This window comes from Peromyscus eremicus, chromosome 1 (genome assembly GCF_949786415.1).
Source record: "Peromyscus eremicus chromosome 1, PerEre_H2_v1, whole genome shotgun sequence".
Taxonomy (NCBI): domain Eukaryota; kingdom Metazoa; phylum Chordata; class Mammalia; order Rodentia; family Cricetidae; genus Peromyscus; species Peromyscus eremicus.
In genome coordinates this window covers 159,475,494-159,490,845 of record NC_081416.1, presented here as the reverse complement: position 1 = coordinate 159,490,845, position 15,352 = coordinate 159,475,494, and positions in this window count along the sequence as shown.

Here is a 15,352-nt window from a genome sequence, read left to right as displayed (position 1 = left end):
GGGTGTGTGTTCATGCGTAGGGTGTAGGTATATCACATTTGGGGGTGTGTCCCCATCTTACACTAATGAATACTTGTAGATGAATTTCTATTCTCTCCCCGCCCCCCAGCCCCTGGAGCTGAGCAGTAGACGAATTTCTAAACGGTCTTATTAAATAAAAAACACGGAGCCAAATACAGGAGTGAGAACCTTAGAGATCAGGGAAATAGTGATAGCCACCAACCTTACCTCTCCAGCTCTGCAGCTCCCAAAATGTGCTTTACTTTCTGTCTACCAGAGCCTTTATTGCCTTGCTGTTCTGCCCTCTCATTGGCTCTTAGCCCAGCTACCTCACTTCCTTGTCACTGCCTGTCTGTACAGACCTCCAGGTCTCTATGGTTGGTACTGGCGTAAGTCACCACACTTGCTGTTCCCTAGTGTGTCCTTGAACACACAGAGACCCTGCCTGCCAAGTGATTGGATTAAGGGCATGTGCTACCATTACCTGACTTTTGTGTTTATGGCTGGCTGTGTCCTCTGATCTCCAGGCAAACTTTATTTATTAACATACAAATAAAATATCACCACAAATACTCTTCACAAGCCGAGTCTCTGGGTCCTGTGCATCTAAGTTGGTGGGGAAAGAGGAGGCCATGTCCATCTACCCCTGCAGACTTCTGCACCAATGCATTTAGAAAATACCCGCTCGCTTCAAGGTCTGTAACTCTGCCTAGTGATCAGTGATGTCACGTGTATTCAGCCCTTTGGTTGGATGGACTCTGAAGAAATAGACCAGGTTGAGGAGGCAGGGAACCCAAGCATCTGTGCCACCTGAGAAGTGGGACGGACAGAGGAATTAGGGGTTCAGCCAAGTGTTAAATGATCATGGTTGAATTACTCTTTTTTCTTTTTTTCCCTTTTTCTTTTCTTTTTTTTAAATTTTGTTTTTGTTGGTGGTGTTTTTTGTTTGTTTGTTTATTTTTGTTTTTTCCCCCCGAGATAGGGTTTCTTTGTGTAGCTTTGCGCCTTTCCTGGATCTCACTCTGTAGCCCAGGCTGGCCTCGAACTCACAGAGATCTGACTGCCTCTGCCTCCCGAGTGCTGGGATTGAAGGTGTGCACCACCACTGCCTGGCTTGATAATTTTTTTAAAAAAGATTTTATTTATTTATCATGTATACAGTGAATGCTCAGCCTGCAGGCCAGAAGAGGGTACCAGATCTCATTGTAGATGGTTGTGAGCCACCATGTGGTTGCTGGGAATTGAACTCAGGACCTCTGAAAGAACAACCAGTGCTCTTAACCTCTGAGCCATCTCTCCAGCCCTTGAATTATAATTTTTATCAAGAGTTGAAGTTCAAGGTCAGCTCTGCATATGATTTCCAGGCCAGCCTAGACTATATGTGACTCAAACAAACAAACACAAAATAAATAAAAAAGTAAACAATCAAACAAACAAACAAATAAATAAAAGAGGATGGGGGCTGGTAGAGAATTTTCCCAGCATGAGAGGGGTGCTAGGTTCAACCCTCAGTACTACAAATATTAAATAAAATCACAGGCAACCACGGGCTTCTAAGGTGACCATATAGACACTGAGATGGGGCCTGGACTTCCTCAGCCGCCTGCCACTGTACCAGAATCACAGAGTTCTTTTTTTTTTTTTTTTTTTTTTGGTTTTTCGAGACAGGGTTTCTCTGTGTAGCTTTGGAGCCTGTCCTGGATCTCACTCTGTAGACCAGGCTGGCCTCGAACTCACAAAGATTCACCTGGATCTGCCTCCCGAGTGCTGGGATTAAAGGCGTGCGCCACCACCGTCCAGCCAGAGTTTTTAATCTGTAAATAGAGATGAAAGGAATACCACAATGCTGGGTGTTTAGTACAACCACAAAATCATGCCACTATCATTTCTGTCTGGCTCCCAAATATCCTCAGCATCCCAAAAGGTAACTGCACCCCTGTTACACTGTCTCCTCCCTGCTGGACACGCCACCATCACCATTACAAATTTACCTAGTCTGGATATTTCATTTAAACAGAATGTCTACAATGGCCTTGGTGCCTGGCTGCCGCCCCTCAGTGTTTCCCAGGTGCTTCTTGCCGTCTGTGTCACGGCTTCATTCATTTTAGTGGATGACTACCACTCCACTGTGAGCTGACCTGTGCTTGGCGGGTGGAAGTCGGATGATCAGCAGTTCAGGGTTATCTCTACTTCACACAGTGTGGGGCAAGCCTGGAATATTTCAGACCCCAGAAACAATCAAGCCTGAGGACTTGAGTTAGAGTCCCCTACACCCATGTAAAAAGCCCAGCATGGCTGCACATGTATGCCCCAGCTCCCTAGACAGGCAGCCAAAACTATGATCCTGAAGTTCAGTGAGAGACCCTGTCTTAAGTAACATGGTGGACAATGATAGATGCAGACACCTCTTTTCCTGTTCTGGCTTCTGCAAGAATGCACACAGCAGATGCACACTCTCACTTCTGCAGGAATGCACACAGCAGATGCACACTCTCACTCCTGCAGGAATGCACACAGCAGATGCACTCTCACACTCCTGCAGGAATGCACACAGCAGATGAGCCCTCACACTCCTGCAGGAATGCACACAGCAGATGCACACTCTCACTCCTGCAGGAATGCACACAGCAGATGCACACTCTCACTCCTGCGGGAATGCACACAGCAGATGCACACTCTCACTCCTGCGGGAATACACACAGCAGATGCACACTCTCACACTCCTGCGGGAATGCACACAGCAGATGCACACTCTCACACTCCTGCAGGAATGCACACAGCAGATGCACTCTCACACTCCTGCAGGAATACACACAGCAGATGAACCCTCTCACTCCTGCAGGAATGCACACAGCAGATGAACACTCTCACTCCTGCAGGAATGCACACTGAAGCACACACCTGCAAACTCATGTGCAAGAACACACACACACACACACACATACATTAACCCCCTCTCACCAAAAAAAACCCTCAAAACAAGTTCTATTCCATTGTTGTAGATATAACATATTTTCTTTCTTTCTTTTTTTTTTTTTTAAATGTTTCTTTGAGATAAGGTCTCTACATGGCCCTGGCTGTGCTGGAACTCACTATGTAGACCAGGCTGGCCTCAAACTCACAAATCCACCTGCCTCTGCCTCCTAAGAGCTGGGATTAAAGGTGTGTCTTGCTATACGCGGTTGATAGAACTTTTCTTGATTATTACATCTGTTGGTGGACATTTGAGGTGTATATTTGAGTGTGTGTGTGTGTGTGTGTGTGTGTGTGTGAAGAGAGAGCGCACATCAGTTCTCTCTTCTACCATGTGGGTCCCAGAGATCAAATTCAGGCCCTCAGTCTTGGCAGCTGGCAGCATCTGCAGTTTCTGATATTAGTGTTAAAAATACACATAAATAAGAAAAAATGTCAAACTTTAGAAGGAAGAAAAGCCATAAGTGTGTCCAGTGTTGAGCAGTCAGTGGCCGACAGTAGAGCCTAGTTAATGATCATCTTTTTTTTTTAATTGTTGTTTTGAAATATGAACTCCGTATGTAGCCAAGGCAAGCTTCGCATCCTCCAGCCTCCACATGAGAGCACCGGGATCACAGTCATGGACTTACATGCCTGAAGTTGCCTGTTCAAACATCACTTAGAGTTATTTCAAAACTCCTTGAGATGGTTTTAATACAGACGTTTGTTTAACTATTGACACGTAGACAGTTGTTAACTTCTGTTAACTGACCTTCCTAAATGACTTTCTTCCCAAGAGAGGGCATGCCCCACACCGGCCTCCAGGACGGCATGCCCCACACCGGCCTCCAGGACGGCATGCCCCACACCGGCCTCCAGGACCGCATGCCCCACACCGGCCTCCAGGACGGCATGCCCCACACCGGCCTCCAGGACGGCATGCCCCACACCGGCCTCCAGGACCGCATGCCCCACACCGGCCTCCAGGACGGCATGCCCCACACCGGCCTCCAGGACGGCATGCCCCACACCGGCCTCCAGGACGGCATGCCCCACACCGGCCTCCAGGACGGCATGCCCCACACCGGCCTCCAGGACGGCATGCCCCACACCGGCCTCCAGGACCGCATGCCCCACACCGGCCTCCAGGACCGCATGCCCCACACCGGCCTCCAGGACGGCATGCCCCACACCGGCCTCCAGGACCGCATGCCCCACACCGGCCTCCAGGACGGCATGCCCCACACCGGCCTCCAGGACGGCATGCCCCACACCGGCCTCCAGGACCGCATGCCCCACACCGGCCTTCAGGACGGCATGCCCAACACTGGCCTCCAGGTGGCGCTTCAGCACCATGCCGCTGTGTTGGAACTGGGCGCTCCCCAAGGGCTCTGTTTCCTGGATTTTCCTTTAAATCTTTGGCTTGTGGCCCGTGAGATGGCTGAGCAGGTAAGGGCGCTTGCCGCCAAGGCTGACAACCTCAATTCGACCTCTTGAAAGTTGTCATCTGGGGGGCTAGAGAGATGGCTCAGCGGTTAAGAGCACTTGCTGCTCTTCCAGAGGACCCGGGTTCAATTCTCAGAACCCACACAGCAGCTAACAACTGTCTGCAATTCCAGTGATCTGACACCCTTGTACACACATATATGCAATGTGCATGAAATAAAAAAATAAATTATATTAAAAAAGAAAGTTGTCATCTGATCTCCACAATAAATAAATACATGTCATTTTAAAATTTGAGAAAAATTCTTTCCATATATGTGTGCTTGCCTACCTGTGTGTATGTATAATCTAAATACATACATTATCTATATACACATACATATATATGTGTGTGTTGTACACATACACATACACACTCACTCATGTATGAGGCCTGTCTGGGCTACATAGCAAAACACTGTTTTTTTTGTTTGTTGTTTGTTTGTTTTTAAAGCATTGGGCTGGAGAGATGATCCAGTGGCTAATAGCACTGACTGCTTCCCCGAGGACCTGGGTTCAGTTCCCAGCAGCGACGTGGCCATTCACAACCATCTGTAACTCCAATTCCAGAGACTCTAGTGGGCTTCTGGCCTCCCCAGGCACTAGGCACCCATGTAGTTCAGACATTCATAGAGGCAAAACAGCCATGCTCATTTAAAAAAAAGATTTTTTTTTTAAGCATTGAGGATCCCCAAGAACATTCCTTTGTGTGGGTTTCACCTATGGATGCTCACTAAATCAAATTAAAACACAAAATAAAGAAAATGTCGATTCATTTAAAAATCAATATTTAACCCATTATATGTCCTTTTTAATTGACTTATTTAATAATAAGTGACCTTCAAAACCTAAGTTCAAGGGCCAGGACATGGCTCAGTCGGTACAGCTACTTGTCCTTTCCAGATCCTTCCATAGGGATGCTGGTCAGACCCCGTGTATCGTGTAGGTAATCAGCCAGCCACTTTTGAACCAGCTCTGGCCAGAGGATACAAAGAAGTCCAACGGCTTTGCCAACAGCCGTGACTCAAATCGCACGTGACCTGACAAAAATGGCTTAAGTAGGTTTTTATTCTGACTTTTGAAAAACGAAACAATCCAGCAATGCCACGTACCGGATACACAGACGACCTCGAGAAAGAATGCAGTGCTTTAGACACAAGAGGCTGATGCAGCCCTGAAGGACCAGAAACCGAGGGAAAGATGAGCGCTCAAAACGCTTGCGCCAGCTCCTCACCGAGACCTGCTTCAGTCTGTTTTTATTTCTTTTTTCTTTTTCTGGTTTACAAGACAGACTTTCACTGTGTAGCTCTAGCTCTCCTGGAATTCACTGTGTAGACCAGGCCTGCCTGGGCCTCGAGTGCTGGGATTAAGGCATGTGCCACACCACCAGCCAGAAGTGAGAATTCTTTCTTTTTTTTTTTTTTTTTGACAGAGTTTCTCTGTGTAGTTTTGGTGCCTGTCCTGGAACTCACTCTGTAGCCCAGGCTGGCCTCGAACTCACAGAGTTCCACCCGGCTCTGCCTCCCGAGTGCTGGGATTAAAGGCGTGTGCCACCACCGCCTGGCTTCAAAGTGAGAATTCTTACAGGAAGGTAGAGAGACTCTTCAGGGCACCACCCGGTTCAGTGTGGGGCAGCTCCACATTATCAATAAAAGAAGGAGGAAGCCGGGCGGTGGTGGCCCACGCCTTTAATCCCAGCACTCGGGAGGCAGAGCCAGGCAGATCTCTGTGAGTTCGAGGCCAGCCTGGACTACCAAGTGAGTCCCAAGAAAGGCGCAAAGCTACACAGAGAAACCCTGTCTCGAAAAACAAACAAAAAAAAAAAAAAAAAAAAAAAAAAAAAAAAAAAAAAAGAAGAAGAAGATGATAGAGGCCCTTAAAGAGGAAATGAAAAACTCCCTTAAAGAAATGGAGGAAAAAAAAAAAAACAAACAAATTGGAAGAAATCAATTCAAGATTTGAAAATTGAAATCGAGACAATAAAGAAAACACAAACTGAAGGAATGCTGGAAATAGAAATCCTGACTAAACGAACAGGAACTATAGAAGCAAGCATAACCAACCGAATGCAAGAGATGGAACAGAGAATCTCTGACACTGAAGGCACAATAGAGAAAATAGATTCGTCAGTCAAAGAAAACACTAAAGACAAAAAAGTCGTAACACAAAAGATCCAAGAAATTTGGGACACCATGAAAAGACCAAACCTAAGAATAGGAATAAAAGAAGAAGAAGAATACCAACTCAAAGGCACAGAAAATATAGTCAACAAAATCATAGAAGAAAACTTTCCTAACCTAAAGAAAGAAATACCTATGAAGATACAAGAAGCTTACAGAACACCAAATAGGCTGGATCCAAAAAAAAAAAAAAGTCCCCTCGCCACATAATAATCAAAACACTAAACATACAGAACAAAGAAAAAATATTAAGAGCGCAAAGGAAAAAGACCAAGTAACATATAAAGGCAGACCCATCAGAATAACACCAGACTTCTCAATAGAGACACTTAAAGCCAGAAGGTCCTGGACAAATGTTATGCAGACACTAAGAGACTACGGATGCCAACCCAGACTATTATACCCAGCAAAACTCTCAATCACCATAGATGGAGTAAACAAAATATTCCATGATAAAACCAGATTTAAACAATACCTATCCACAAACCCAGCCCTACAGAAAGCACTAGAAGGAAAAATCCAACCTAAGGAAGCTAAACACACCCATAAAAACTCAGGCAATAGATAATAATCCCACACCAACAAACACCAAAGAAGGAAAACTCAACACGACCACAAAAAATAACAGGAATTAACAATCACTGGTCATTAATATCCATCAATATCAATGGTTTCAACTCACCTATAAAAAGACACAGACTAACAGAATGGACACGAAAACAGGATCCATCCTTCTGCTGCATACAAGAAACATACCTTAACTTCAAAGACAGACACTACCTCAGAGTAAAGGGCTGGGAAAAGGCTTTCCAAGCAAACAGACCTAAGAAGCAAGCTGGTGTAGCCATCCTAATATCTAATAAAATAGACTTCAAACTAAAATCAATCAAAAGAGATCAGGATGGACATTACATATTTATCACAGGAAAAATCCACCAAGATGAAGTCTCAATTCTGAGCATTTATGCCCCAAATACAAAGGTACCCACATTCATAAAAGAAACATTACTAAAGCTTAATTTGCACATCAAACCCCACACATTAGTAGTGGGAGATTTCAACACACCACTCTCACCAAAAGACAGATCTACCAGACTGAAACTTAACAAAGAAATAAAGGACCTAACAGATGTTATGACTCAAATGGACTTAATCGACATCTACAGAACATTCCATCCTAACACAAAAGAATACACCTTCATCTCAGCACCCCATGGAACCTTCTCAAAAATTGACCACTTGCTTGGTCACAAAGCAAATCTCAACAGATAGAAAAACATTGGAATAACCTCCTGTATCTTATCAGACCACCATGCATTAAAGTTAGACTTCAACAACAACAAAAATTATAGAAAGCCTACAATCTCATGGAAACTGAATAATGCCCACCTGAAACACCAACAGGTCAAGGAAGAAATAAAGAAAGAAATTAGAGATTTCCTAGAAATCAATGAAAATGAAAGTACAACATACCCAAACTTATGTGACACTATGAAAGCAGTGCTAAGAGGAAAATTCATAGCTCTAAATGCCCACATAAATAAGTTGGAGAAATCTCACACTAGTGACTTAACAGCACAACGGAAAGCTCTAGAACAAGAAGAAGCAAAGTCACCCAGGAAGAATAGACACCAGAAAATAATCAAATTAAGGGCTGAAATCAATGAAATAGAAACCAAGAGAACAATACAAAAAAATCAATGAAACAAAGAGTTGGTTCTTTGAAAAACTCAACAAGATAGATAAACCCCTAGCCAAATTAACCAAAAGGCAAAGAGAGAGCACCCAAATTAACAAAATCAGAAATGGAAAGGGAGACATAACAACAAACAACGAGGAAATCCAGAGAATCATCATGTCATACTTTGAAAACCTGTACTCCACAAAAATAGAAAACCAGTAAGAAATGGACAATTTTCTGGATAGATACCACATACCAAAGTTAAATCAAGACCAGATAAACTATTTAAATAGACCATTAACCCCTAAAGAAATAGATACAGTCATCAAAAGTCTCCCGACCAGGGCTGGAGAGATGGCTCAGAGGTTAAGAGCACTGACTGTTCTTCCAGAGGTCCTGAGTTCAATTCCCAGCAACCACATGGTGGCTCACAACCATCTGTAATGAGATCTGGTGCCCTCTTCTGGCCTGCAGGTGTATATGCAGACAGAACACTCTATACATAATAAATAAATAAATCTTAAACAAAGTCTCCCAACCAAAAAAAGCCCAGGACCTGTAACAGGAATCTTAGAAGTTCTTATTAATAAAACAAACCCGGACCAGGTATTGGGGTGAAATGCTGGATGGTCAGAGAGACAGAACAAGTCACAGCTAACCTCACCTGGCCAACTTCTCAGCTGATCCTGTTCCTCAGACTGGAAGCCTCTGTGTCCTCATATCCGAATGGCTCTCAGCTAAACTGTGCTGCTAGAAGCCTTAAAGCTTAACCAGCCAAATGCTTCTAGTTTCTGTTTCTCATGCCTTATATACCTTTCTGCTTTCTACCACCACTCCTTGGGATTAAAGGGTAGCTTTCTGGGATTAAAGGCGTGTGTCACCATGCCTGGCCATTTTCCAATGTGGCCTTGAACTCACAGAGATCCAGAGGGATTTCTACCTCTGGAGTGCTAGGATTAAAAGTGTGAGTGCCACCATTTTCTAGCCTTTGTATCTAGTGGCTGTCTGTTCTCTGACCCCAGATAAATTTATTAGGGTACACAATATTTTGGGGAACACAATACCACCACAAGGACCAGATGGTTTCAGTGCAGAATTCTACCAGAATTTCAAAGAAGAACTAATTCCAATACTCTTCAAATTGTTCCACACAATAGAAACAGAAGGAACATTACCAAACTCTTTTTATGAGACAACAATTACCCTGATACCCAAACCACACAAAGATGTGACAAAGAAAGAGAATTACAGACCAATCTCCCTCATCAACATTGATGCAAAAATACTCAACAAAATATTGGCAAACTGAATCCAGAAACACATCAAAAAATTATCCACCATGACCAAGTAGGTTTCATCCCAGGGATGCAAGGATGGTTCAACATACAAAAATCTGTCAATGTAATACACCATATAAACAAACTGAAAGAAAAAAAAACCACATGATCATCTCATTAGATGCTGAAAAAGCCTTTGACAAAGTCCAACACCCCTTCATGATAAAGGTCTTAGAGAGATCAGGAATACAAGGAACATTCCTAAACATAATAAAGGCAATTTACAGCAAGCCAACAGCCAACATCAAATTAAACGGAGAGAAACTCAAAGCGATTCCACTAAAATCAGGAACAAGACAAGGCTGTCCACTCTCCCCATATTTATTCAATATAGTACTTGAAGTTCTAGCTATAACAATAAGACAACAAAAGGTTATCAAAGGGATACAAATTAGAAAGGAAGAAGTCAAACTTTCACTATTTGCAGATGATATGATAGTATACATAAGTGATCCCAAAAATTCTACCAGGGCACTCCTACAGCTGATAAACTCCTTCAGTAAAGTGGCAGGATACAAGATCAACTCAAACAAAACAGTAGCCCTCCTATACACAAATGATAAAAGGGCTGAGAAAGAAGTTAGAGAAACATCACCCTTTACAATAGCCACAAATAATATAAAATACCTTGGGATAACACTAACTAAACAAGTGAAGGATCTTTTTGATAAGAACTTTAAATCTCTAAAGAAAGAAATTGAAGAAGATATCAGAAAATGGAAAGATCTCCCATGCTCATGAATAGGTAGGATTAACATAGTAAAAATGGCAATCCTACCAAAAGTAATCTACAGATTCAATGCAATCCCCATTAAAATTCCAACACAATTCTTCACGGACTTGGAAAGAAAAATACTCAACTTCATATGGAAAAACAAAAGACCCAGGATGGCTATAGCCGGGCGGCGGCGGCGGCGGCGGCGGCGGCGGCGGCGCACGCCTTTAATCCCAGCACTCAGGAGGCAGAGCCAGGCGGATCTTTGTGAGTTCAAGGCCAGCCTGGTCTCCAAAGCGAGTTCCAGGAAAGGCACAAAGCTACACAGAGAAACCCTGTCTCGAAAAACCAAAAAAAAAAAAAAGGATCCTGTATAATATAGCAACCTCTGGAGGCATCACCATCCCTGACCTCAAGCTCTACTATACAGCTATAGTAATAAAAACAGCTTGGTACTGGTATAAAAACCAACATAGAGACCAATGGAATCGGTCAAGACTCTGACATTAATCCACACACATATGAACACCTGATTTTTGACAAAGAAGCCAAAAGTATACAATGGAAAAAAGAAAGTATCTTCAACAAAGTGCTGGCATAACTGGATGTCAATATGTAAAAGATTACAAATAGATCCATATCTGTAACCATGCACAAAACTCAAGTCCAAGTGGATCAAAGACCTCAACATAAATCCAGTTACATTAAACTTAATAGAAGAGAAAGTAGGAAGTAGTCTTGAACGCATTGGCACAGGAGATCACTTCCTAAATATAACACCAGCAGCACATACACTGAGCACAACAATTAATAAATGGGACCTCTTGAAACTGAGACGCTTTTGTAGGGCAAAAGACATGATCAATAAGACAGCCTACAGAATGGGAAAAGACCTTCACCAACCCCACATCTGACAGAGGATTGATCTCCAAAGTATATAAAGAACTCAAGAAACTAGACATCAAAATACTGAACAATCCAATTTAAAAAATGGGCTAAAGAGCTAAATGGAGAATTCTCAGAAGAAGAATCACAAATGGCTGAAAGACATTTAAAGAAATGCTCAACATCCTTAATCATCAGAGAAATGCAAACCAAATGACTCTGAGATACCACCTTACACCTGTCAGAATGGCTAAGATCAAAAACACTAATGACAGTCAATGTTGGAGAGGATGCGGAGCAAAGGGAACACTCCTCCACTGTTGGTGGGAATGCAAACTTGTACAACCACTGTGGAAATCAGTATGGCGGTCTCTCAGAAAATTGGGAATCGAACTACCTCAAGACCCAGCCATACTACTCTTGGGCATATACCCAAGGAATGCTCAATCATACCACAAAGATACATGCTCAACTATGTTCCTAGCAGCATTATTCTTAATAGCCAGAACGTGGAAACAACCTAGATACCCGTCAACTGAAGAATGGATTAAGAAAATGTGGTACATATACACAATGGAGTACTACTCAGCAGAGAAAAACAATAACAGCATGAAATTTGCAGGCAAATGGATGGAACTAGAAAATATCATCCTGAGTGAGGTAAACCAAACCCAGAAGGACAAACATGGTATATACTCACTCATAAGTGGATTCTAGATATAAAGCAAAGAACAATCAGTGGGTTGCAGTCTGATTGTTCTTTGCTTTATATAGCAGGGGGGATCCTAGGATGACTGGTTTATAATAAGTTTTGGTTTTACTCAATTACTGGGCAAGCCTCAATCAAACATTTCACTATTAGGATAAGAATTTATACTGTATCAAGCTGATAATAGAAAAAAAGCATAATCACTAAAAGTCTCCCCACCAAAAAAAAAAAAAAAAAAAAAAAAAAGCCCAGGACCAGAGAGTTTGTGGGAAGCAGTACCTGCCACTCTGACCAAAATCCATGAGGAACAGTCACTGGTATTACCAGTTAGTCATCTGCCAAAGGTTCCTAAGAGGAACCAAAAGTAAATAAGAGAAAGAAAGAAATCAGAGCAAAAACTATCAAAATAGCCTTAAATAATATGAAATACCTTGTGGGTAACTCTAACAAAACAAGTGAAAGACTTGTATGATAAAAACTTCAAGTCTTTGAGAAAGGAATTGAAGAAGATATCAGGAAATGGAAAAAGCTCCCATGCTCATTGGTCAGTAGGATTAGCGTATAAAAAAGGCCATCTACAAAGAGCAATCTACAGATTCAAGGCAATCTGTTTTAAAATTTCAACACAACTCCTTCCATACCTTTTACACACCATTCTCAGCTTCACATGGAGATACAAAAAGCACTGGAGAGCTAGAACATTCCAGAACAATAAAAGAACTGCTGTAGGTCTTACTATTCCTGATTTCAAATTGTACTTCAAAGCTATGGTAATAAAATACCATGTTATTGGCATGAATTGAATGGAAGACTCAGACATAAGTCTGCATACAGGGGCCATGCCACACAAACAGGACTGTGCTGCCACCCAGGTCCATGGTGACATCTGAGCCCTGACTGCTGCTGAGGGCTATGTCTGGGGTCATGGCTCCAGTGAAGCCAAGTCTTTGCCCAAACTTGGCTCTTTGGACAGCTGAGCAACACTAAGTAAACTGACAGGTAATCTTTGCTTTCTTCATGGACCTGGTCAGGTATACTCTCAAACACTATTTCTGTTTGTCTTTGGCTCCTGGTGAGATCCTACATTACCAAATTTCATCTGGAACTCTCCAACCCTTGGAAAATTCTTACCCTTGCATATTTTGGGTTATAAAAATCCCACTTCCCCTATATTCCTGGCTATTCTCTCAAACCTGGGATTAGAGAGAAAACCTATTATTGCAGAAAATAAAGCTTATTTAATTTGTCTCAAAAAAAGGAGAAAGAGGTAGTCCTTTTGGATTTCTCGAAGGAGGGAAGAAAGCTTCCCAGGGGCCTGCGGATTTTCCCGTGGGTCCCCTTAGCCCTTAACCTTCGCTTGAGCAATAATTGGCAAAAAGAGAACAAGATGTGGCAATGGGTCAGTTTGGTGCCCTAAGAAGTCAGACTTCCAGTCCCAAGGCTGCTGGCTGCTGTGCACCAATCACATCTGCCGCATGGTGCTGCAGACTCTTCTTTCTCTCCAGCTAACTTCATCAGCAATAAAATGTCCTGCTCCAAATCAAAGCTAGCAGAAAAAAAGGGGCAGGATGTGAATGCGGAGCTGCAGCTGGGTGCCAGGAATTAGTTTCTGCAGGCACATGTGGTACTTATTAAAGTCTGCATGCATGTGAGGAGGCAAGGGTTGAGACCCGCAGAGTCACAAGAGCCAGAATGGGAACAGAGGTGTGATCCTTCTAACTCCTGTAGCAGTCAGAGAATTAGAGCTTCGCTTTACACCTTTTCTGGAGGTTTGCTGCCCCACTGTCGGAGGAGCTGACATCCCTAAGAGAGACTGTGGTAGTATAAATGTAATTAGACCCTTTAATCTCACTGGGAGTGGCACTATTAGGAGGTGTGGCTTTGTTGGAGTGGGTGTGGCCTTGCTAGAGGAAGCGTGTCACTGTGGGGGCACACTTTAAGTTTTCCTGTGTTCAGTGTCTCAGTCAACTTCCTGTTACCAGCAAGATGTAGGACTCTCAGCTACTTCTCCACCATGTCAGCCTGTATGCCTGCCATGTCCCACCATGATGATAATGGACTGAACCTCTGAACAGTAAGTGAGCCTCACCAATGAAATATTTTACTTTATAGGAGTTGCCATGGTCATGGTGTCTCTTCACAGCAATAGAAACCCTAACTAAGACAGAAGCTGGTACCAGGACCGGGGTATTACTGTGACAGGCCTGATCATGTTTTTGTTTGGAGTAATATGAACTTTGGGAGTTTGGGTTAGGAAAGCAGTGGAATACTGTAAGCCTGCTTAACGTGGCATACTAGTAGAAGCATGGAAGACGGCTGACAGTGATTTGATGAACCGTGTGTGTGTGTGTGGGGGGGTGCTTGCTCAGGTTCCAGAGGAGAATATTAACATGTGGCCTAGAGATCATTCTAGTGATGTTTTGGTAAAGAATGTGGCTGCCTTTTGCCCTTGTTGAAGAATCTGCCTGAGGCTAGAGTGAAGAGTTTGGGATTAATTTCCTCGGCAGAGGAAATTTCAAAACAGCCAAGTATGGACTCTGTTGTGTGGTTATTAGTGGTAACTCTAAGGAAGATTTATAATGAAAACTTGAGCAAGCTGAGAAGGGAAAATTACAAAATGTACAATTTGAGGAGAAAAGGGCACCAGGAAGTGGAAAGAAGCTAAATCCTATGTTCAAGGAGATAAACAAATTAAGACATGGAATAAAGGGAGTAATGACCTCAGGGCAAGATCCCACCCAGGTAAATTTCCAACTAGTGAAAAGGAACTAAAGAAAAGCTTAGAGCAGGGTGTGGTGGTGCACCCCTTTAATCCCAGCACTGGTGGAAGCTGGCAGATATCTGATTTTTGAAGCTAGCCTGGTCTACAGAGCAAGTTTCAGGGCAGCCAAGCTTAGGCAGTAAAAGACAAAAAGCTTGTGAAGATGTAATTGAACAAGGGGGCCATCTTCCAGCCCCAGCAAGCAGCAGAACTTGGCAGCTTTGGCCACGTGGTTCTGGGTTTACAGTTAAGGATAGAAGAAAGGAGTTATGGAATAAAGCCACTGAGGCCAGGCATGTGTCGGGTGTCCCTGAATGGAGGCCCAGACAGGCCATTTTGTGAAACTGTGAAGGTGAAGTTTGGATTGCCTTGGAGTCCCCAAGAGGTTAGAGATGTCAGAGCTGTGGAATACCTGCTGAGGAAAGCTGTTAACAGAGATTGGAACCAGCCCAAGAGAGAGAGAGGTGTGTTGCAGACAACGAAACTGAACAGAGTTGGAGATCTAAAGAGAATTTTGGCATCAGACACAGTGATGCAGTTTGGAGTTTGCCCAAGCAGTTTTCAGTCTTGCTTTGATCCAGTATTTCCTCACTATGCTCCTTTCCGTACATTTGGAACAGTAATGTATATCCTGTGCCAAGTATGTG